This window comes from Symphodus melops, assembly GCF_947650265.1.
Source record: "Symphodus melops genome assembly, chromosome: 9".
NCBI classification, from domain to species: domain Eukaryota; kingdom Metazoa; phylum Chordata; class Actinopteri; order Labriformes; family Labridae; genus Symphodus; species Symphodus melops.
This window is the reverse complement of record NC_136699.1, coordinates 1,044,880-1,066,599: the sequence shown is the minus strand read 5'-3', so window position 1 is coordinate 1,066,599 and position 21,720 is coordinate 1,044,880. Positions and strand designations below refer to the sequence as shown.

At 46.1% G+C, this 21,720-nt stretch overlaps 1 protein-coding gene across 5 annotated transcripts in view; it reads left to right on the top strand.

Annotated features, from left to right (window-relative positions):
• Positions 1-21,720, top strand: part of lingo2 (leucine rich repeat and Ig domain containing 2) — a 196,190-nt gene that overhangs the window by 47,936 nt on the left and 126,534 nt on the right. For all 5 annotated transcript variants that reach the window (XR_013779836.1, XM_079352036.1, XM_079352035.1 and 2 more), the window contains exon 3: positions 16,663-16,761. The gene's annotated coding sequence lies outside the window, so the exon portion shown is untranslated. The remainder of the gene's footprint in view (positions 1-16,662; positions 16,762-21,720) is intronic.

The following is a 21,720-nucleotide window of genomic DNA, read 5'->3' as shown; positions in this document are numbered from 1 at the left end:
AAATCACCATCACAGAGACTGAGTGTGTAATCGAGTAATTAGATTACTGTTAATGCACATCCCTTGTATATATGTAGACATAAAGCAGAGCCAGATGTCTTGGGTAAACCCAAATAAAGATGGGTCAAATGCAGCACCACCTGGTCCTTCCCTCCTTCTGGACTGAAATCAAAAGACGACAACCATAAGTGTGTAAGCACAATCTGGCGGTCACACAATCTCAAGAAAACATAATGGCCTCCCCTAACTGCATGAGCACTCGGCGTGAATACAGACGAGGCCAGAAAGGGAGTGCTGGGATGGAGAAGCTGGGAGAGTGCTGCGGAGAGTGTCGGCAGCTGGACTGCAGTAATTAGTGAGTGAAGCTCTTGGTGGTTACAGGGCAGCTGACCACTGGCCTCCATAGCTTGAAGCAAAGGAAAGGGTGCCTCCATCTCTCCAATATGACTGTGATTAACATCAGCAATTACCTGCATGGATTGCCCCCCCCCCCCCCCCCCCCTTCCTTTTTTTAGACGATGTGAAATTAATTGGCTGTCAGATGTAGATAGAATCAAACACATCGTGTTTTCTCTTCTATAGTTTACTGAGGTTGTGCTATTAATTATCACGTGTTACAAGTCTGACATGTGTCACGTTTGCTCCTTTTGTTTCACATGCACATACTGACACAACACACCTCCTGCTCTCTGTACATGATTATTGGGGGGGGGGGGGTAGTTTAATAGTGTTCACCTGCAGGTTAGGTGAAAACGCTCCAATGGAAATAAAAAAAACCAACATTGCCCCTTTTTCACCTTTCATTCTTGAAAGCATGAAACGGTCTCTCTGCAGTCATATCTGCTGTCACTTGCGGTTGAGTTAATGAGCTAACCTCTCAACACCTCCAGAATTTGTTGATGTTTACCTCACCACAACTGAAAAGGGAGCATATCGTGCACATTAATGAGCACGTCACATGGACAGCAGCTAATTACTATGACGTGTTCGGCGCTTCATCTGGTCGGTGGTGTCAGCAGTCGCAGCAGCCCCACAATGTGAGCGCTCATGTTAGTGTGCATTAGCATAGAGTCCCTCTGCGAGTGCACGTAGCATCCTCTGCCAGACAGAAAAGCTTTACTTTACATTTGTTTTTCTTTCCTCTAACTTTGTGCAGAAAACACTTGGGGGGAGCGTGTTCCTTTGAGGTGAGTCAGAGATGCTTTTATCTGCCTCTGTGTGGGCTAACCCCAGATTCTGGAGATCAAGTCGGCATGTTGGAAGATCTAGAAGTAATGGTATTGTTACCCCGGGTTTTGTTGTTTCTTTCTAGTCGTCTACAAGAGAAAATCCCCGCGACAAGTGGTGATGACGGTGATTACAAAGACCTCCATTTCTTTGTTCACGTAAAGAGAAGTAGAACACAGAAAAGGTTGTTTTAATGACAAACTTCAGTGTAAAGCACATTTTCTTCAAAGCTAGAAAATAAATCCTTCTGTGATCCTGCGCTTCCAGTCAATACTTTTTTTTTCTTTTTTTTTTTGCTGGCTGCAAAACAACTATGAAATCAAACCATTTTAAGGTCATTTCTAAGCCGAGCTTTTCACAGTATTATCCTGCACCTCAGAGGGCCCACATGCTGTGACTGTAAGCACACAGACATGTTGAGGAATGTCCTTTCTCTTCAATGTGTTTGCATTCAAAAAGAACGCAGAGAAAGCACTGGACTCCATGACAGGAACAAAACTGAACACATGTGACATTTGATGTAATTGGGAGGACACTGACTTCGCTCTGACTTCACTGATCCCCTGGCTTTCTCTCCAGCTGCAGCACGAGCTTGACATTTTTGTTTACGCGGTGATATATGTGAACAACAATTTCATGGATTGCCATGACAGCCCGTCCAGACATGATGGATTGAAATAATTTTGGTGAACATGAAGGCCGGGACCTGCAGTGCAAAGTTGAAAAGAGAAGTCAATCTTTGCAATACTTTGGTTAATGAGAGATGTTTACACAAGCAGGCAGAGCGTGAGGAGGATGCTGTGATGACTTTGTTTTAAAGCTACATGTAATGAAACTTATAGCATAGCTCCAATGAAGAAGAGGTGGAACAAACAGGAAGTCATATCAGGTTTGTGATGTGCAGTAATCGCTCATCAGTCACGTGACATCATCAACCGCCACCTTCCCGCTCCCTCTGAATTATATGAACGTTTCCACTTTTCATTCACGCATCAGTTCACCATGACTTCACACGTGCACACTTCATACTGCCGACAACATACTGGAAATATATGTAGGCTGCAGTCTAACCCGACTGTGAGCGAGATGTTAGCATCATACTGAACTACAGGTTCTCCATTCCTGAACATGAGCTAACATCAAGCTAACAAAACACAGAGACGTATGCTTGCACCCCAACAGGTTAACAAACAACAAAACAACTTAAGAACAGTGCGAGGATGAATGCCCGAGATGATGAGAGAGAGAGAGAGAGAGAGAGAGAAAATAAGACATCAACGGCCGGTCTGACATAGCCGGCCCCTGGCCACGCCCACCAGCCGTCACACAATGCAAATACAAATTACTAAAACAACTAAGTAGTCAGTTGAATATAAGTTGGGCAACATGCAAAAAGTATTTCAAGAAAGAAAAGCTTTACTTCAAGCGTGTTCAGAAAGGACGAAATAAAATGTTGGGGAGCCACTCTGAAGAAACAAACCAGAAGCACGGCGAATGAAAAGGTCCTAAAGCTCCAGCAGCACGCGGAGAACGAAGATCAACATCATGAGACTGACGTGTTTCAGCTGGTGGCGTGAAAGAATCACGACTAAACTTTAAAACATTCTTTGCACTTGAACTAAAATAAATGGAGGGTGTGGGGACACGTGCTCTTTTCTCTATTTTGCTGAAACTTTAGTGGATGACTTGCAGTTGAAATGCAGAGAGGATGTTCCTCACAGCACCCTGTGGACACATTATTTGTATATGAGCCTGAAGGAGGGAACGCCTGGCAGTGATTGAGAGACACGCGTGCTCTACTGAGGGTGCTAAAGTGTAGAAACACACGTCAGAAACACATAATGGGGAAAGAGCTGCAGTGGCAATTATTAGATGGAAAGAGTAAAGATATATGTATCTGGGGATAGTGACGCCTGCAGCTGTTTTTTTTATGACTTGCTCTTAACTTGTTCCTGAGCCGAGCTGTTTGAACGGCTGCAGTCTGAAATACAAAGTTTGGTTTGCATCAGTGGAGATCATCACGCCACAAGTTATCCTCCCAGGTCGCACCAACGCTGACACTTTGATCAGTCATAGAATACAATACCTATATTGTCATTATACAATTCAACAAAGAAATTATTTGGCTTCACCTTAAAGTGCACACAGCTAAAAAAACAAACGGTAACTCTAATCAAGGTAAGATGGGCTGTGTGTGGTCGGAGTTATTTACAGGTAGAAACATGGTAAATTATGAATAGATGTTGCAGAAATACATGCTAAGCAGAGTCATGAAAGTGAGTGCTGTCAGATGGGGTCCCATCAGGGAGGTTTTCAAATGCTGTCAGCCCTCAGGGGCCCCTAAGTGGGCTCGGGCCCCCGAGCAGTTGCCTGCCTTGCCTGTCGACAAGCAGCGCCTCTTCCTGCCGTGTCTTCATCATCCAAAAGTGGAGATTTGATGACGACATAATTCTCGTCTTTGTATCAAAGTGCCTCCACAGCGTCGCGTTTTTGGGTTAATGCCATATTCATTCAAGTCGATAGTGGAAATCAACATTGCATTATGGGTAACAATCAATCCGTTTGCTCTATTTTATGATGATGAGGACAGGTGCAAAGCAACATCGGCTTTCAGTCATTCGTATTGATCGTGAGGGACATCATTTACTTTTCTCCCAAAGCATGCTCCTCGGCCCATTAGTCTGCGCCCGCGGCTGTTTGGCCAGAGCTGGTCGTGGTCTCCATCATCATTAACACCTGCCTGGTCATTAAGTCGAGCAGTCAGACAAAGGCACAGAGATTATGGATTCCATCATTGCTCTTCACATCACCCGGGCTAATGACTTCTGTAACAGTCTAATGGTTAGAGTGGCGAAAGGCCAAACAGGACCAAAGATCCACAGTGGGGCAAAGTGTCGTGCCGCTGTTGATTGTTTTTCTCTATTCGTTACGAAGCAGAGCACCTGATTGGTCGATGAGGCCTGCAAAATGAGTGCAGAGGTCATTGTTCAGGACACATTTACCTGAAGTAATACAGGACGTGTTCACTCACCTGAAACACATCCAGGCGTCGTGGTTACACCTGACCGTGCTTCTCATTCGGAGGCTGCCAGGTGAACCTGTCAATAGATCTTTACTTTATTATGAAGACAGGCTGATTTCAGCTGCTCGGCCTCTGAACATGAACCATGAGGCCACTGTTGCCTCCAGGCAGACTTTTATTTTGGATGGATTTGTGTTGTCAGAACCACAAAAAGACCGCAGTGAAACATCTTCTCAAGCAGCATTTAATTTATATCATTAAGGCTGGGGTTTAAGATTTTGCAGTGAATATATCAGGTCTGTTTTTTGGTCCAAACCTGGACGTGGGCCGCCCTCTTGGTGGACTACAGTCTACATACATGGGCCACCAGTGTTGCATACCCTGTGTAACACTGATGAAAGTATCCAAATCAAAAATCATCAGCGTGTATCTGATGAATTCAAAGGTAGCTAAGGCTTAAAGCCACCGGCGCTCTAAATCAATAAAACATCCCCCGCCCAACTGATCACCATGAAGAGAAGAGCGCCGACGCATCGGGACAGACGTTAGGCTCCTCATCAGGAAGGACTTAACTTCCCCATGTTTCATTCAGCAGCGGGCTCGCACGTGAAGTAGCTTCAGAAAATCTGGGGGAGAAAAGGTCAAACTGAAGTGATTTCCATTTCTCTCCGCTTCATCCGCAGCTAAACAAGTGTGACACGTTGTCAACATCAACCGAGCGGAGGGAAAATATATATGTGGGGGGGGGGGGTCAGGGTTGGTATTTAAGTGGGACAAGCACGCACATACTGTGCTGTATGTAAATAAGGCCGGGTCCGCTCACCTACACGCCGCTCTGCCAGGTTACCTACCGCCTCGATCGCACTGGATGACGTTGTGATGAGCGACGAGCGTTCATCTATGAGTTATAGTTTGGGAAGGGAAGAAGTCGAAAGTAATCTACAAAACAGAAAGACGAGGAGGAAGAACAAGAAGAGAAAGAAACGCACATTAATGGATAATGACGGTTGCAAATGTGCTGTTACGCTGCATATTCTTATAAAAAAACAAAAGCTGAAGAAACAGTTGAAAGTTGTTTGGTGTATAGTCTGGAAGAACTGTCAGCATAAATATTCTGATTTGCCAAATGTGGTTTGGACAAAGGATGCTCGGCAGAGTAAACAACCGAAAAACAAAAAGGCGAATAACTCGATCCATCTCGGATTAGCCGTTGACAGCCATCGATTCGAGAGGAGACTTGACTTTTGGTGCAGGGAAGATTCAATCCTCTATTGATCCCCGAGGTGTCAAGTTCTTGTCAAGGCCTTCACCATTTCCTGATGCAAAGACTCGGAGACCTGGCAGGGCACGAAACAAGTCAAGAGCAATACGACAAGACGAGGCGGAGACATGCAGGTTGCTGTTTGTGCACTTGTGTGTGTGTGTGTGTGTGTGTGTGTGTGTGTGTGTGTATGTGTGGGAAACAGAAGGGGGGGGCGTAATGTCACTCCTTTACTAAACAAACAAAACTACATCAACAGCAGTGATTGCATGGTGGGTTGCAGGAGTAGTGTCAAATTGTGGTGGCATTGCAAAGTTTTATGGGCCTTTTAGAGCATTTGGACTGGAAAGCTTGGACAGCAATCGGCCACCATTCATGTAAATGGGACCCGGCGTCGCAATCCAATGCCTTCAGTTGAGCGATAAAGATTAACAAAGCTCCCAGAAGCGCTGTAAAGAAGAGTCGAGAAAAGGCTGAACTTTATGCAAATGTACTCTGATGCAAAGTGAGCAAAAAACAAAACAAAAACAAAAACAGACGAGGGCCAATCACGGCAGCTTCACTCGAGGTTCACTTTCTGGGTAGGACAACGACGCCAATCAGTCTGACACGCCGGTACGAGACATGCTGCCTTACAGTGTTTTAAATATGCAAAGAAAAAGACAAACTACTTCCTTGTTCGCTGTAAAAAAGCTTTAAATGAAAAGAAGTCTCCCATCGGTGTTTTTATTCTCATAAATCTACAGCTTCAACACAAGCGCGAGACACGCTTTAATCTATATTTAAACAAAGCCTTCGGTTGGGGATTGGGGCAAATATTATTGAGAAACCTCTTGGGGGTGGACTTCCCCCTTTTTTCATTACACATTAGGTTTAGTTGCTCACATTACAAAACATTGTGTCATTGAAGTTGCAGAACACAAGATGAGTCTCTCGTTTTGGTTTGGAAACGAGCTGATCAAATGTTCTCTTGTTATTTAAAGATGGTGGGTGAAGGAGACGTTTAAAGCAGATCAAACGGACACATGGTCGACAGAGAATGAGCAGTTAGGACCCTTGAAAAGCGGCACTTTTCTAAATCATACCCTGTCATCAGATACAGTCGAGGTTTGGACCTTCCTTCTTTCTTCATTTTGCACCCAATCACCCGGAGTTCACCACACTTACTTGGCCCCTGACTCTCACTGCAAAGTGGAAATTTGTCTCCGCACTCCACCTTTACCTTCCTTTCTGCCTCTGTTGTGCTTTAGTGGAAGCGTTGCACCAGGATACTTGATTAACTTGCTGATGGCAGCTGAGCTCTTCCTCTCCAGGGTCAGGCTCCGAGCTGCACGAATATACAAAAAACCATACATGGATGGATTGGTTTTTATTAAGAATGTTTCCACTGAAGGCATGAAAAGCCTTCAAAAATACTTCGCCACGGGATGCTGCAGCATATTCTGCATTGGCAGCCTCTGTAGCAAATGCTTGTTTTTAACCGTCAAGCAGGATATAAAATATGTTGTCTCCAAAAACTCTTCTGCTGCAGTGGGACCGACCTTCCTTCAGCATCCATCGCCTGACACCTGCATATATAGGCCAGCGTGAGCGATTGGCAGCTAGCCTGTTGATGCTGTGCTCTCTGATGTTCACTAAACATGAACTGCCTGCTTCAGGAAAACCATTCACGCCAACCTATCAGCGCTAACTGCAAGTAGCATATGCTGCGGTTGCTGATATCGTCCAACTGGCATCACGAATTGTTGAAGTGTGTCGGCACAGGCGGGGGGAACACGAGCAGGGATTTCAACAGTGTCAGCAACAAGAGGTGGAACAAGACACACAATTAAGAGCTCACACTCTCAGCCCCAACCGCACGCACGACTCAAGTGAGAATGTCGACTTGTTGTCTGTGATCCGTTGGGATTCGTCTCAGACGTCACATTGGATGTTCACACAAAGAAAACGTTTCACTTCAGGAGTTATTTAGTGAGTTAGAAGCACTTTAAGTAACGTCAGTCATTGTTAGCGCTGTACCTTTTCTGGTTGTGCGTCCATCAAGCTACAATGATTCATGCAACGACCTCAGTTTATTCTGAAAGTTAAGTTGACATTTAACCTCCTCTGTGTCCTGGACGAGCGTCTTGTTGACATCACCTCTTTACCTCGCTAGCTTCTGCGGCTTCAGGAACTGCTAACTCTTTAAGTACAGTGAGAACAGTCACAGGGGCCAATCCACTTATTCCCAGCTCAGCTGTCACACTCCGGCAAGGGGAGCCATGACGCCTTAGACACTCTTATGATGTCATTTATGCAAATTCAGGAACACGAGAGAACCGAGAGGCTACACAGAGCGGTCCGTAGCATGTTAGAAAATACAGACTTTCACATGTGCAGAAAAGTCGTGATGAACTGAGAGCTGCATGTTTGAATGCAAACCACCCGGAGTGTCTTCTCTCGACCCTCGATGTCCTCAGGAGGATTCATCTGGGGCGAGTGGGAGAGGGCGGTGGCCTGTGATTGCTCAAAAGACTCCACTCTCTACTTGGCTCAAATTAAGTCCACTAGCTCCTCCCACTCCGAGAGCCAATGAACTAAAGTTATTTCTTGCAACCATAAATTTAACATGACGAGCAGCACGGCTCTTACAGCTCCTTTCCCCCCGACGTCTGACTCTATCCACCTTCCTGTCTCGAAGATAAAGGCGTTAAAAGAATCAAATAAACTTCTTTATATAATAATAAGCATGTAACGCTAATGAACATGACTTCAGAGTGTGTTTGAACCAGCCCTTCAGTTTTAGGATATCGAAGGATGTAGAGAATGCGACTCCAAACTCCACAGTCGAGTATTTCTGTTATCACAAACGCCAGCAGCGATCTGTATTACCTGTGATGATAAGCCAATGGGTTTAAACCCAGGACAAAGGGAATTGAAAGACGGCGAGCCTGTTGGTCCAACGACGACACTAAATGCACTCAGAAGACGTGAATCAAAGAAGTAATCCCGGGGCTTGTTGACTTTCAGATTTACATCTTGGAGTCACGCTGACAGCTTCCATCAACGTTCACATGCAGGCTGGACCGAGAGGAAACACCGGCCTGCACGTAAAGCTGAGGAAAAGAAATCAATTAAAAAAAAGGATGCAGATAACGTGTGACATTTCTGCTAACGCCGAGGAGATTCTTATCTTTGAGATGACTGCCGGAGGATGGACTGTTTGAATTTGGCCGTCCTCTCTGACAGTCAAGGTCGCAGAGAGGTCGCTGTTGTTCTCATACGGCTTCTGTGCTGATGAGTTATCTCTGCGTTCAACTTAGCCCCTCCCTCTCTCCCACTCCCTCCGCCCCCGGTCACCTCCAAATCCAGACTCAGAAACCCACTCCTCATCACATCCTGCAGAGGGGGTATCACCACCAGGGTCTAGACTCCATCAGGGGGGTGTCACGACCAGGGTCTAGACTCCATCAGGGGGGTATCACCACCAGGGTCTAGACTCCATCAGGGGGGTATCACCACCAGGGTCTAGACTCCATCAGGGGGTACCATCACCACCACCACCAGGATCTACACTCCATCAGGGGGTACCATCACCACCACCAGGGTCTAGACTCCATCAGGGGGGTACCACCACCAGGGTCTAGACTCCATCATGGGGGTTTTACCACCATCAGGGTCTAGACTCCATCATGGGGTATCACCACCACCATCAGGGTCTAGACTCCATCATGGGGTATCACCACCACCACCAGGATCTACACTCCATCAGGGGGTACCATCACCACCATCAGGGTCTAGACTCCATCAGGGGGGTACCACCACCAGGGTCTAGACTCCATCATGGGGGTTTTACCACCACCAGGGTCTAGACTCCATCAGGGGGTATCACCACCACCAGGGTCTAGACTCAATCAGGGGGTACAACCACCAGGGTCTAGACTCAATCAGGGTGGTTCTAATCCAGAAGGAGTTTGCACTTTTCGTTCCTGAATTGTTAAATAATCGTTGATTTATAAATGAATTCTCTGTTTGTCTCCGTTTGCTCGTTGATTTCCTCATTTTACCTTTTTTGGAGGATTTAAATTTAATATATATTTACATTTTAGAAATAAAGAGGACTGAAGCGTCCAACCTGCATGACTCTTTATCGTGTGATTCAGTCGTATTTCATCCCGTGACTCACGCTGCTCCTCTCATCTGTTGTTCAGGCAAAAGTAGAAAATACTTAATTCAGAGGCCTGAGTCATTTTGTCAGACTTTATCAGACCAAAGAAACATTTGGCAAAGTGGAATAAAATAAAATAATACTGGATTCCTGGCGGGCACGGCACTGCACAAAAGGCAAAGATTTGCATGAATCAGATGAAATATGATAATGGCAGATCTGTATAATTGTTCATAGGTCACACAGAGGGGCAGAGTGGAAGCGGGGGGGGGGGGGGTCTGCTCATCAGGAATAACTCGGCGCACAGCGAGAGGCACACATGCAAGATGTCGTGCAGGATTTGTGGTTTTTATTTAGGATGGAGAGCTTCTGTTTGTGGGGAACATGCTCGCTTTGGGTGAAACACTCACAAACATCTCTGCGGGACAAATCGGGGTGTCACTTAGAGGCAGATTTATTTGAGGAACAACATCATTCTAATTGTCCGGAAACCAGTTTTTCATCTGCATCATCGTCAGCCATGAAATTAATTTCTCACAAGAGTAGCTCTGAGTTGATAGAAAATGCTTCAGGTAAAGAAAAAAAAAAAAAAAAAGGAAAAAACAAAAGTGGATCAGACTTTCGTTTTAACAGAGGTCAGCCGGATTGTTTTATAGACGTGCAGCCCTAACCATTAATCTTATTGATGTTAATGATACTGTACGGATAGGAACTGGATGTGAATTTGAGCCTGCGTTTTTAAAAACCTGCGTATGCTCTGCTGAGTCAGAGGAAGAATACATTAAACCATAAACATCAGTTGATCCATTTTAATAAACTCTTCATAAGTCTACGTTCAGAAACGATGAATATTCACACACAGTATTTGTCCCAAAAACAACGAATGTGTCGAAGCATGGACAACAATCACAGACTGACATAGACTAGTTTACAATCACTGATAGTCTCACTCATAGACTTTATGTTAAGATGCAGTGTAGGTCTTAACCCCCTCCTCCTGTGTGTTGATGACACATCTGTACCACATGTGTGGACGAGTCTGAGGCATGCTGTCCATTTGAACGTACTGTTTGTGGTCTCACATACGTGAAGTGCATTCATGTGTCACATGCTGAGAGGCGTCCTTAAACTGCTGCTTGATTATAGTTATTCCAGTGTTAGCATTGCAGGGTGTTTCATGTCCCCTTCTCTGGCGTTCCCTTGACAGTTTGCAAGCTTAACAACAAAAGGGATTTGTACATGTGTAAGTGACGGGGGAATGAAGGCATGCCTCCTGGCTCTACTGGATAACAGGTGTAAGGAAAAAAAAATCACAAGCACCGTGATGCTGAGCGACAAAATAAGTTTACCCTCGCTTCCTCTCACCTTTTAATTTGATAAGAAAAAACAGCCCTGCTATCAAACCATGGTAACACACTTATCATACTCGGATACAAGCGGACACTGAATACAAACAAGGAGGATGAGGAGCACGATCTCTTGAATCGAGCAGGACGATTCTTAAAGGAGAAATCTGCTCAAATGTTTTTTTTCTTTTTTTTTTCCTGAACTTTTTTTTAGTTTCTGACGTTCAGACGTGCTGCTTGTCAACACACACGGAAGGTGACTGCTCGGGGACGCCATGACAGAAATCCCCCTCATCGCCTGCTGTGTATTACCCTCCAAACCTCAGTTTGTCAGTCACAGAAGAAAATCAAGAGGAAACAAGAAAGAGGAAGACAGTAGCTAATACGTGGAGAGCCTTAGATAGACACTTGAATCACATAACGCCTGCTCGTTTTAAAATATGACTTTAGTCTTATTTAGCGTCAGTAAATGTCGGAGCAGCCGAGTGGGAAGCTCAGCTGGCCATGACTGAGGTGAGTCTGCATCGCCGGGAGTCAGAGTCGTCCTTGCCCAGGACCCCCGAGAGACTCGAGAATCTCCTCTGCTGATGCTGGATGTTGTTTCAGCAGAATGTGCTTCGTCATTGGTTCTCAGCTAAAGCGATGGGACCCAAAAGTGGGTCGTGGATGTGTGCGCGGATAGAAACACGAGAGTGTCAGAAAGCCTCTGAAGCGTTTTATAAACGTTTGTTTTGTTCGGTTTCTGGAAATCTGGAAAATGAAGTTAATAAAGAAAGAAGAGTAATGAAGTCCAAGCAGCTGCGTGTGTGGGACTGGTCCTTCACAGCTTCTTCCCTGCATGCAGTGCCACAGTGCTGCTGCATCAGGTTCTTCACATGCAGCTTTGTTTGAATTTGTCTCATAATGAGAAAAAAGCAACTCTTGAACTCTCTGCGGAGGCGTTTTTTTAAACCTGGATAGTTATCTAAAGCGTGTTGTTCTCCTCCGTAACAGACGCCAGAAATGCTGTTTGTTAGAAGCCGAGGTGCAAATATGGGCTTTGTAGTCGGATATGTCAAATATTGACTTTGCCTTTCATCCCACTACATTGGTTGAAAACTCTTTGTGTCTCTTCGGCTGGCTGGATGTCTGACATTCCTCATGCCGATGCCTCGTTTACCTCAGCAGGAATCAAGTGTTTGTGGTGTGCTGGATAGCTTTCTAAGCCCTCACATCTTCCAGGAGTCGAACGGCCATATTTGAGCCGGGCTTGTGAAAAATGGAGACATCCAGCACAATGCCGCGCTATATTTCCATAAGTGTCCTTTCTCTCAATCTGCTTCCATGAAATCCTTTTTGATCATGTGCAATCCCCCTTCCTCAGTACCTGGCTGCTCACCACTTTTTTTTTTTTCCACACACACACAAATGTCCGCTTGGCGCTTAAAATGCAGCAGACGTGATTCCGCCTAACATTTCCAAGCCGGACAAATTGGGCGCCGATACCAGCTGTTAAGCATGGGCAGGCTAATCAGTTTAGCAGAATGCTGAGGATTATGCAGTCAAAGAAGAGTTGTTGTTCGAGACACAATATACTGCAGAGGACAACACATCTGCTGCTGCTGCTGCTTCCCTTATCTGAGCTATTTCTGCTTGTTCATTCTGGAAGCTTGTCTTAGCCTCGTTATTTGCTGTTTACCACAGGCCCGCAGTGAGGGAAGTGTCCAATTAACGCCGGTTTTGGAGGCATGTGCTATCACATCGGGGCTTTTTCCAGAGTCTGGCGTCATGTGTGTTGCTCGATGCGGCGGGGTGTGAGGGGGGCTTCGAGGCCAGACGTTTTAAATCACCTCCCTCGGCTAAATGCAGAGCGGAAAGCACGGCGTGTCTGCAGGAGATAAAAAGACAGAGGCAGCGACTGACGGGCGTCTGCGTGCTACAGAGCCTCGCTTTCTGAATATGCAATGATTTCATGAAGACGTGATTAAAGCTTTATTTAGTTTTTTATACATACAGGTGTGTTTGTTCTGAAGTGAAGCAGACTGTGACACAGGGACTGAAGCTCACCAGCTAAATGACCTTTTTAAAAATCTGAATTTGAAAGTACAATGTTTTGAAACGTGACTCTAAAATGGACTAAAGCTAGTGCCGACATCACCTCAGATATTTCCAACATCTGAACCAGAAGGATCTTTCGTTTCACAGTTGTGACAGAGAAGTCGTTATGTTAATCGTTGCCGTGGAAACACCGGTCGTTACATCAGAGAGACCTCTGCATAAAGAAGCGTGAGCTCGTCTGTGAAACTTCTTCTCTTCCTCCGGTCGGAGAGAGAGAGAATCACTCCCGTGATTCCCCGGCAACTCTCTGTGTCATCTGTTTGTTTTTGTTTCGTTAGAGAGCCCCCTGGTGGTGGAGGGTGACGCTTCGGGTACACATCTTTGACTTTGTCCCTGCAAATGAGTGAGGACCGATTAAAAAGGTGGGACGGTTCAGAGCCTGTAAGAGTGTGACTCAGGCACCATGTGCTACAAGATGTGATGCACTAAAGCTTTGTTTGGGGAAGCAGTCACACAGCATTACACTGTAGTGGACACTGAGCTCTCAGCGAGGGGCTGAAGCTGTTTCCTCTTCCTGTCGGTTTTTTTTTTATTCTCTCCAAAGGGAATTCTTTGAATATTTCTCGGCCTCGTATGCACACGTCTGACTGAACGTGTCGTCTCTTCTTTCCTCCAACAACAATTTATTCCGCTCAAATGTTTCTGTTGATGGTCGTGTTGTCTGATGTCGCAGGTGGAATCACCTTCGTCTTCGTCTCTCCATCTGTTTATGTATCAAGCACCGACGCGTTCATGGCTCCTCCGAGCTGCGTGCGTCTCCATCTTTCTCCGACCGGAATGTTCACCCAATTTTTTGTGACATTTCCGTGACCTTTCGAACCAACGCTGTCCAGGTTTGGATACAGTGTTTCTTTTTATTACCCACAGCTCCTTTGAGAGTCTAAAAAAGGAGAGAAGAGCTGAATTCACCTTTTTTATCTGTTGTGTTTTATTCTCTTTGAAGAGGAGGCTGGCTGTGGCTGTTAATACTTTCTATCAAGCTGCTCCAGGTTTGGAGGCGAGGCGCTCTGCAGCCAGTTGAGTTTTGTCAAATCGTGAAATGCACCTTTACAAATAAACGTGCAGATTGATTTTAAGATAAAAAAACATGGTAACATCACAGATTTCAGGTCAGCGTCTAAAAACGAGCAGGTATAAAATATAATGAATTTAATATAGACGGTACAGTTATTTTGCCCGAGTGAGCGACTGCCTGAACTTTGACCTTATTCTCAAGAGAAATCAGCCGTTACAGTTCTGCAGCTCCTGGGCGTGTACAGGAACCCCCCCCCCTGAAAATCATCAAAATGTGTAAGATCTATGTATGTTGTCATCATACGGCTAATTAATTATCCAACATTTAACATTTAAAGGGGGGGGGGGGGGGGGGGGGGGGGGCTGCAGCTGTTTGTAAAATGAAACGTGAGGCCATGAAATATTGAAATGCGGTTTCAGGATTAGCTCACTGAGCATTCATCCACACAGAAATGTATGTCCGGCGTGAATGTGTTCTTGAACTTGTTAGTGCAGTCGATGAAAGAACGTGGTGCGGCGACACCGCCAGGAATGATTGCAGTTAGTTCTCCTGGTTGTGCATGTAATTGAATTGAGCTGCGGATCAATGCAGCTGGGCCTGAAAGCCTCCTTTTTTTTTTACAGGTTTGTGTCATCAATCGAGTTGAACAGTGCAGACTTGGACTCGGCCTTCATAATGAAGCTGCAGCCCGGGGGGGGGGGGGGGGGCGTGGTCTGAGTAACAGTGGAGCAGATGACGATGACTCGGCGCCCTGTCTGGACTTCTGGCTGACTTCAGACCTTGAAAGTCGTTGAATTGAAATTCATGATGCAGGATGTAAAGCCTGGTCTTAAATCCAGCGGGGGGGAGGGGGGGGGGTACTGCTGATTGAAAGGGATTTATTGCACAGAGGGTTTTCTCGTCACGCCTGCAGGGCGGAGCTGAGCGGAGAAAAACAAGAAAATGCAGCGTGCACGGTGGACGTGACGCTGGAGCGTGTTACCTGCTCGACTCTCGGGGAAATATTCATTTTGTGGTATTTACGTGAGAGGGACACAGAGACGCTGAGTGAGATCTGAAGTGAGCTGAGCCTCGTTGACAGTGTGGCCTTTTGTTCCTGCCGAGGACAGTCGCTAGATTGAATTGATCTGACTTCAGAGCCTAACCATTTATCTTGGTCAGTCATATCTGATCTGCGGCTGTCAAGTGGAGACAGGCTCCTCTGAGAAATAAAACAGAAGACGCTTGAGGAAACAGTGAAGGGTTATATTTACTTCTTTACCTTAGCGACTGCCTTTCCTGTCCTCTCTGCATGTTTGGTGTCAATCAATCAGATAATTAATAGGAGTGGATGCTGTTTCTCCATCAGCCGTGTTTTCTGTGTTAAATGTCCGCTGCGTTTCACCTCCACACAGCCGCTCTGCTGGGAGGAAAAACAAAACCTAAAGATCCTTCAGGCACATTTGCATTTAAGTACTGTCACTCCAATTTAGAAGGCTGCGAGTCGATCCTTTTGACCGTGTCTTCTGCTACCTGGGCCATTTCTAAGCCACAGATGATAATCCTCGAGGGGCCCTCATTAAGCCACACTCACTTTGCCGCAGCACAATTGCTCCGTACCGCCGTGCACAAATCCTCCAACAGTGGATTTAGGCTGATCAGTGGGTGGGATGAAAATAGCAGCATCGGTAAGACGCTGAAAAGAGGTGAGTGTTTCTGACGTGGCAGCAGCAGCCGCCCCGCTCGCACCAGTTCAGGGAATATCAGATGTGAGACTTTACCGTTACAGTATGTTTAAGTGGCTCAAATGTGACTTAGCTGAGCAGGCCAGTGCTGCTGAACTTTCATACAGTGAGGAACTTTAACTGGCCCACATTTTCCTCCTCCTTCAAAGTTTCATAATCCGTTTTAAATCCAGTCGCAGTCTGTCTGGGTCGGATGTCTGAGCAGCTCGTTGTCTTAAATTAAAACACCGATTTTAGAGACTGGAACAGAAACCTTCTTGGATAAGCATCGTTCAAAAAAAAGCTACAGTCACATGACAAAAACTCAGTTTACACAGAAACACCTTAAACAGACTTTCTGGACATTTTGAGCCTGGGAGGAGATTTTTTCTCAGTGGTGCAAAACACAAAACGTAGGAGAAAAAGATGACTGCAGCTGCAGATCAATCAGGCGGCGCTGGTGATCCTTAAAGGGGAAGTAGCTCAACATATAACAGAAAGCCAAACAGGATAAACTCGTGGCTGGTTGGCGCCTCTCTCTTCGCCCAGTGACCATTATTGTGACTCAAACGATGGTGTAATGAGCCTCTCTTCTTCTCTGGCAGCTATTTAGGCAGAAAAAAAAAAAGATGAAGTTGACGAAGCAAGGAGAGAGATGCTGCGCATATGTCACGCTGGTCTTCCCCCCCGGTGCGGCTCAGCTGAGGCTCTTCTTTGGACTTGACATTTTCTTCCAGGATGTTTATCCTGGATCGCTGGGCATTTTGTGGCGGCTGAGTCGGTTAAAGTCGTGAGCTCACTCTCCACGTCCGTTCTCATTTGTGTTTCTTTTGTTTATTTTCAGACCCTGGAGTCAGTGACCTGTGAATAGAGTCACACTGGGGATAGGACTTCCTTGCCTCTGTAACAGTGTATGGACGTCTGACATTGGGAGGCCCAGCAGGTATGTCAAAACCAATCCACGTCTTCTTGTAAATGTGGATCCTCTTATTCCAGTTCCTGAGTCAAACGTGTATTAAAGGTCAGCTCTGAATAACAGAGAAGTGACTGGGTTAGTGTTTCTGATTCTGATGAACACAAACTATAAAGACATAATCCTGAAATATATGGACTCTGGTTTGAGGATGAAGAAATAATGTTTAAAGTGTTGAAAGTGTAAGTTCAGCCTTAAACTCTGCCAACATCCTTTACCAACATTTTAATGTTGGACGTGTGGCCAGTTAGAAAATATGTGAAAGGTCAGATGTGATTGTGCGTACAGTTCGACCTCCCCCGCTTGTTTACCTACTTCAGCTCAGTTTGGCCTCGCAGCAGCAGCAGCAGCAGCGGCGCACTTGGACCAACGATGAAGGCGTGTGAAGAGTGAAAGGCGAGAAGAGGTCAGAAAGCTCCAGAAGCACTTTAGCACAAAGATCCACTTTATAAACTTTAGTCGACGGACGCGTCGTCGGGGTCATCAAGGAAAAAAGAAGACGAATGTTCGGAGGCTGAGTGACGTCAGCCGACTGATCCTGCAGGGGGCGCTGGAGCTGAGGCGGGTTTTAAGCCTCCTGACAAACCACCTGTCAATCACGCCAGCGACACGCCTCATTGTGAATAACTCTGACCCAATCAAAACTGATGAGTCATTAAATGGTTTTTTGAACCAGGATCGAAGGGGGGGGGGTTTAGATCTTTAGGAATGCTACGAACAGAAAGAAGCGAGCAGCGAGACATTTTATAATCAACAGTAACATAACAAACAAACTAAAACATGAAAAGTATTAAACACACGACTTCGACATCATTACTTGTTTTTTTTTTTACCTCGATCCTCCAGAACTGGAAGTCGTTTCTCTGATTTAAAACAGCAACAATATTCTTCATGCAAGCTGGATGTGACGAGGCCATCTGTTCCAGTGTTCAGGTCCCCTGGCAGTGAAAGCCCAATTACCCCTGCTTTATTGTATATCACAGATAATTAACGTGTTTGTTATCCTCTGCTTGCACTTTTAAATTTGATTTTCAGCATGGCATGGTCTGGAATGATCACCAAGCTGGCTGTTCACAGTATTAGATAAACGATGCATTTTGGATTTAACCTCCCATGTCTTCTTCTTTTTTTTTTTTTTTTAGAGAGAAATGTTTTTGGCTTAAGCAGCTTGCAAGTTGCACAACTTAATCTTAAACTAAGAGGGGCCAAAAACCTTCAAATTAAAAAAAAAAAATCTAAAATGGCTGAAAAAGGTTCGTGTTGTTGTAGTTGAAATCAGACGGTCTCAGACTGGACGGACTCTGGACTGAAGACCCCCACCTGACAGCTTCCTCCACGTCATTAATCTGATAAGACGGACAAACAAACGTCCACCTCTCATCTGACCACAGCTGGTTTTTTGAAGCTCCATCTTGTCAACGAGGAAGGACAGAAATAGGAGGAAAAGAAAACCTAGTTAACTGAATCACCAGCCTCAGCGCTGCCTCTCTCGATGCTTCACCACATCAAAGTGACGCCTTCTCCCCAAAGGGCAGAGATGACAGAGAATGACTCGCAGGGTGTCAGACACGTCCGACCAACATGCTTAAATGCCCGGCCCTCAAATGCCACTGCTGCATGTTTTTTACGGTCAGACCTAATGGGCACGGTTACGTAGTCTTTCTATTTTCCTTTCATGTCGCTGTTTCAATGAAAGCGCCCGGGCAAGATGAGGCAAGAGGAGAGCGCGAGCGGCTGGAAATGAATGTGATCACGTCGGGAAAGGGACTGTGCTGAACGACGTGTGGAAGGGAAATGTGTCTCTCTGAACTCCCCCGCCGCCGTGAGGCATAACACAATTAGACTTGAGATTGTTTTTTTCCTCTCCCTCTGCCCATCTGATGTCTGCTCTCGCCAGGCTATTCTCTTTCATCTGCTTTATTCCTCTGTATTGTCATAATGTAGCAGACCCCGAGTGCTCTCACAGATCACTGGTACAGCTTATCAGTGAAGTGCTGCCGCTTCAAATTGGGTACCTTAATTTAGTCTCTCCACATCCATTCTCAGGATTACTCTTTGTGGGGGGGTAGTGGTGAAGAGGAAAGATAAACATACTTTAGGTAGAAAGATAAGTGTGTGTGTGTGTGTGTGTGTGTGTGTGTGTGTTTAGGGGGGGCATCAGGTCAAGTTAAACTACAGCAAAAAGTCCAACTCATCCCTGAAATGAATTGAGCTCACGTCGTCCTCTCTTCATTGCACCTTCCTGCACACCTCAACCCTCCTGCACACCTGAACCCTCCTGCACACCTGAACCCTCCTGCACACCTGAACCCTCCTGCACACCTGAACCCTCCTGCACACCTGAACCCTCCTGCACACCTGAACCTTCCTGCACACCTCAACCCTCCTGCACACCTGAACCCTCCTGCACACCTGAACCCTCCTGCACACCTGAACCCTCCTGCACACCTGAACCCTCCTGCACACCTGAACCCTCCTGCACACCTGAACCTTCCTGCACACCTGAATCTTCCTGCACACCTGAACCTTCCTGCTCACCTGAACCTTCCTGCTCACCTGAACCTTCCTGCACACCTGAATCTTCCTGCACACCTGAACCCTCCTGCACACCTGAACCTTCCTGCACACCTGAACCTTCCTGCACACCTGAACCTTCCTGCACACCTGAACCTTCCTGCACACCTGAACCCTCCTGCACACCTGAATCTTCCTGCACACCTGAACCTTCCTGCTCACCTGAACCTTCCTGCTCACCTGAACCTTCCTGCACACCTCAACCCTCCTGCACACCTGAATCTTCCTGCACACCTGAACCCTCCTGCACACCTGAACCTTCCTGCACACCTGAACCTTCCTGCACACCTGAACCTTCCTGCACACCTGAACCTTCCTGCACACCTGAACCTTCCTGCACACCTGAACCTTCCTGCACACCTGAACCTTCCTGCACACCTGAACCTTCCTGCACACCTGAATCTTCCTGCACACCTGAACCTTCCTGCACACCTGAACCTTCCTGCACACCTGAACCTTCCTGCACACCTGAACCTTCCTGCTCACCTGAACCTTCCTGCACAGCAACAACAGATCAGACTGAACACAGTGTGAAGGTAGCTTCATGTTGCAATAACAACAAAAACAAAAGGTGCACTCTGACTGGAGAAGATTGGCGTACACAATCCTCCATCGTTGTTGGTTTGATTATCGACTGAGTGTTTTTGTATAATAGAGATAATGGTGGACGTGCAACGCCACACGCTAACAGTCCCTCACATGTTCACTGCTCATAGGACCAGTGTGTCACTGACCATGGAGAGGAAGTGAAGCTTGTTAAAGTCTCCAGTGGAGTCGTTGAAGCTGAGTGGCGTACGGTTCGGGGTTAGCCAGCGACTCTGATCACTGGACTGGATTTTAATGGCTCTGTTTACGCAGCGTCTGGCTCCTGCATTAGGATGTGCTCCATTTTCCGACTTGCCATCAGATGCTCGGTGTCTCACCGCCCCCCCCCCCCCCCCCTTTTTCAACATAACCAGAGCAGCTGTCTCCAAAATGTGCAATCCAGATAGTTTTTGGGGGGGACATTACTCATAGATGTGAGAGTTGAAACAATATTCATCTGCGGCCACACTTTACTCGAAGCAACGTAAAGGCATGATTAAGCCATTAAGGACACATCTGCCAGCCTAATTTCTTTTTAATTTGCCGAGAGCTCCGCCCGTATATTGCTACAGTGGATGTGACATTTTGATTAAGCAAGGGCTGTAAAAATGATTACCGCAGGGTTGCACAGGGTTACTGCACTCATCACTGTGGAGAGCAGTAACCAGCGGTCCACCGTGGCTACCACTGCCAAACCAGAATCTACCCCTGCAATCACTCTGACCCCGGTACTATCATTACAGCAATCTGTGTCACACACAGCGAGAAGACAGAGCCAAGCAGAGACGACCAAAATCAATTTCCCTCCGTGCTCGTCCAACGTCCCGCTTTGAAACCGGCGAAAAGAGCAGAATTATTTGATGGCATACTTTGGTTTTACAGCTCAGCTTGTTACATCAGTGTATTTACATCTATTTGAAAGATTGTTTTTTTTTTCTCGTGGTAAATCCCTCTTGAGAATATCTTTTTTTAATACTGCCTTTGGCATAAACACTGCGACTGGAAATAGAACTCTGCGATTAATTTGACACACAGAGTGCCGAGTTGAAACACCGACGCTCCAACACGAACCGTGAATGATTGTGGTAAATACTGTCTATATGCTCGACTAAATGCTATCTGCTTTGCGGGGATGAATCCTCATTTAAAGCGTGAGGTAAGCATATCTGCTCGCACAGGGAGGCTCCATGGACGACTGATAAGAGGAAAACTTAATGAAGGAGGAACGGGAAGCTTCGTTTGTCTGTTCTGAGACAGTCGCAGAGATCCGACTTTGATGTTTGGTAAAAATGACCGACATGTCTCGATGACACAGAGAGTTCACAGCTGTTAGACGGATGATTTAAAGATGGATGATATGAAAGTTTTAAATACCTCAATGAATGTTCAAACCTTTGTTTTCAAACGTCCAGCACGGCAGAACAAGCTGCAGAAACCTTTGTAAAAACATAAAAACTGCTGCAGATGCTCGAGATGTCGATTCAGACGGGATTCTGTGTGTGCTGAAATATGGTTCCTAATTTGAATATTTACAACAGATATTACAGACGTGGTCGATTCACACAGGATTAAAGACGCAGATGTCCTCCGCAGTGATTACAAATGACCAGAGGTCCCGAGGTCGTACTGATCCTGTGCGACTGGGGCTGAAGAAAGCAAATTAAAAGCAGCGAGGTTTCTGGTCAGACGAGGTCGCTCTCGAGGTCTCACACAAAGAGCGGCTGCTGCCCTTGATTCGAGCATGAGAAACACACCGCCGGGCCCAGGTGT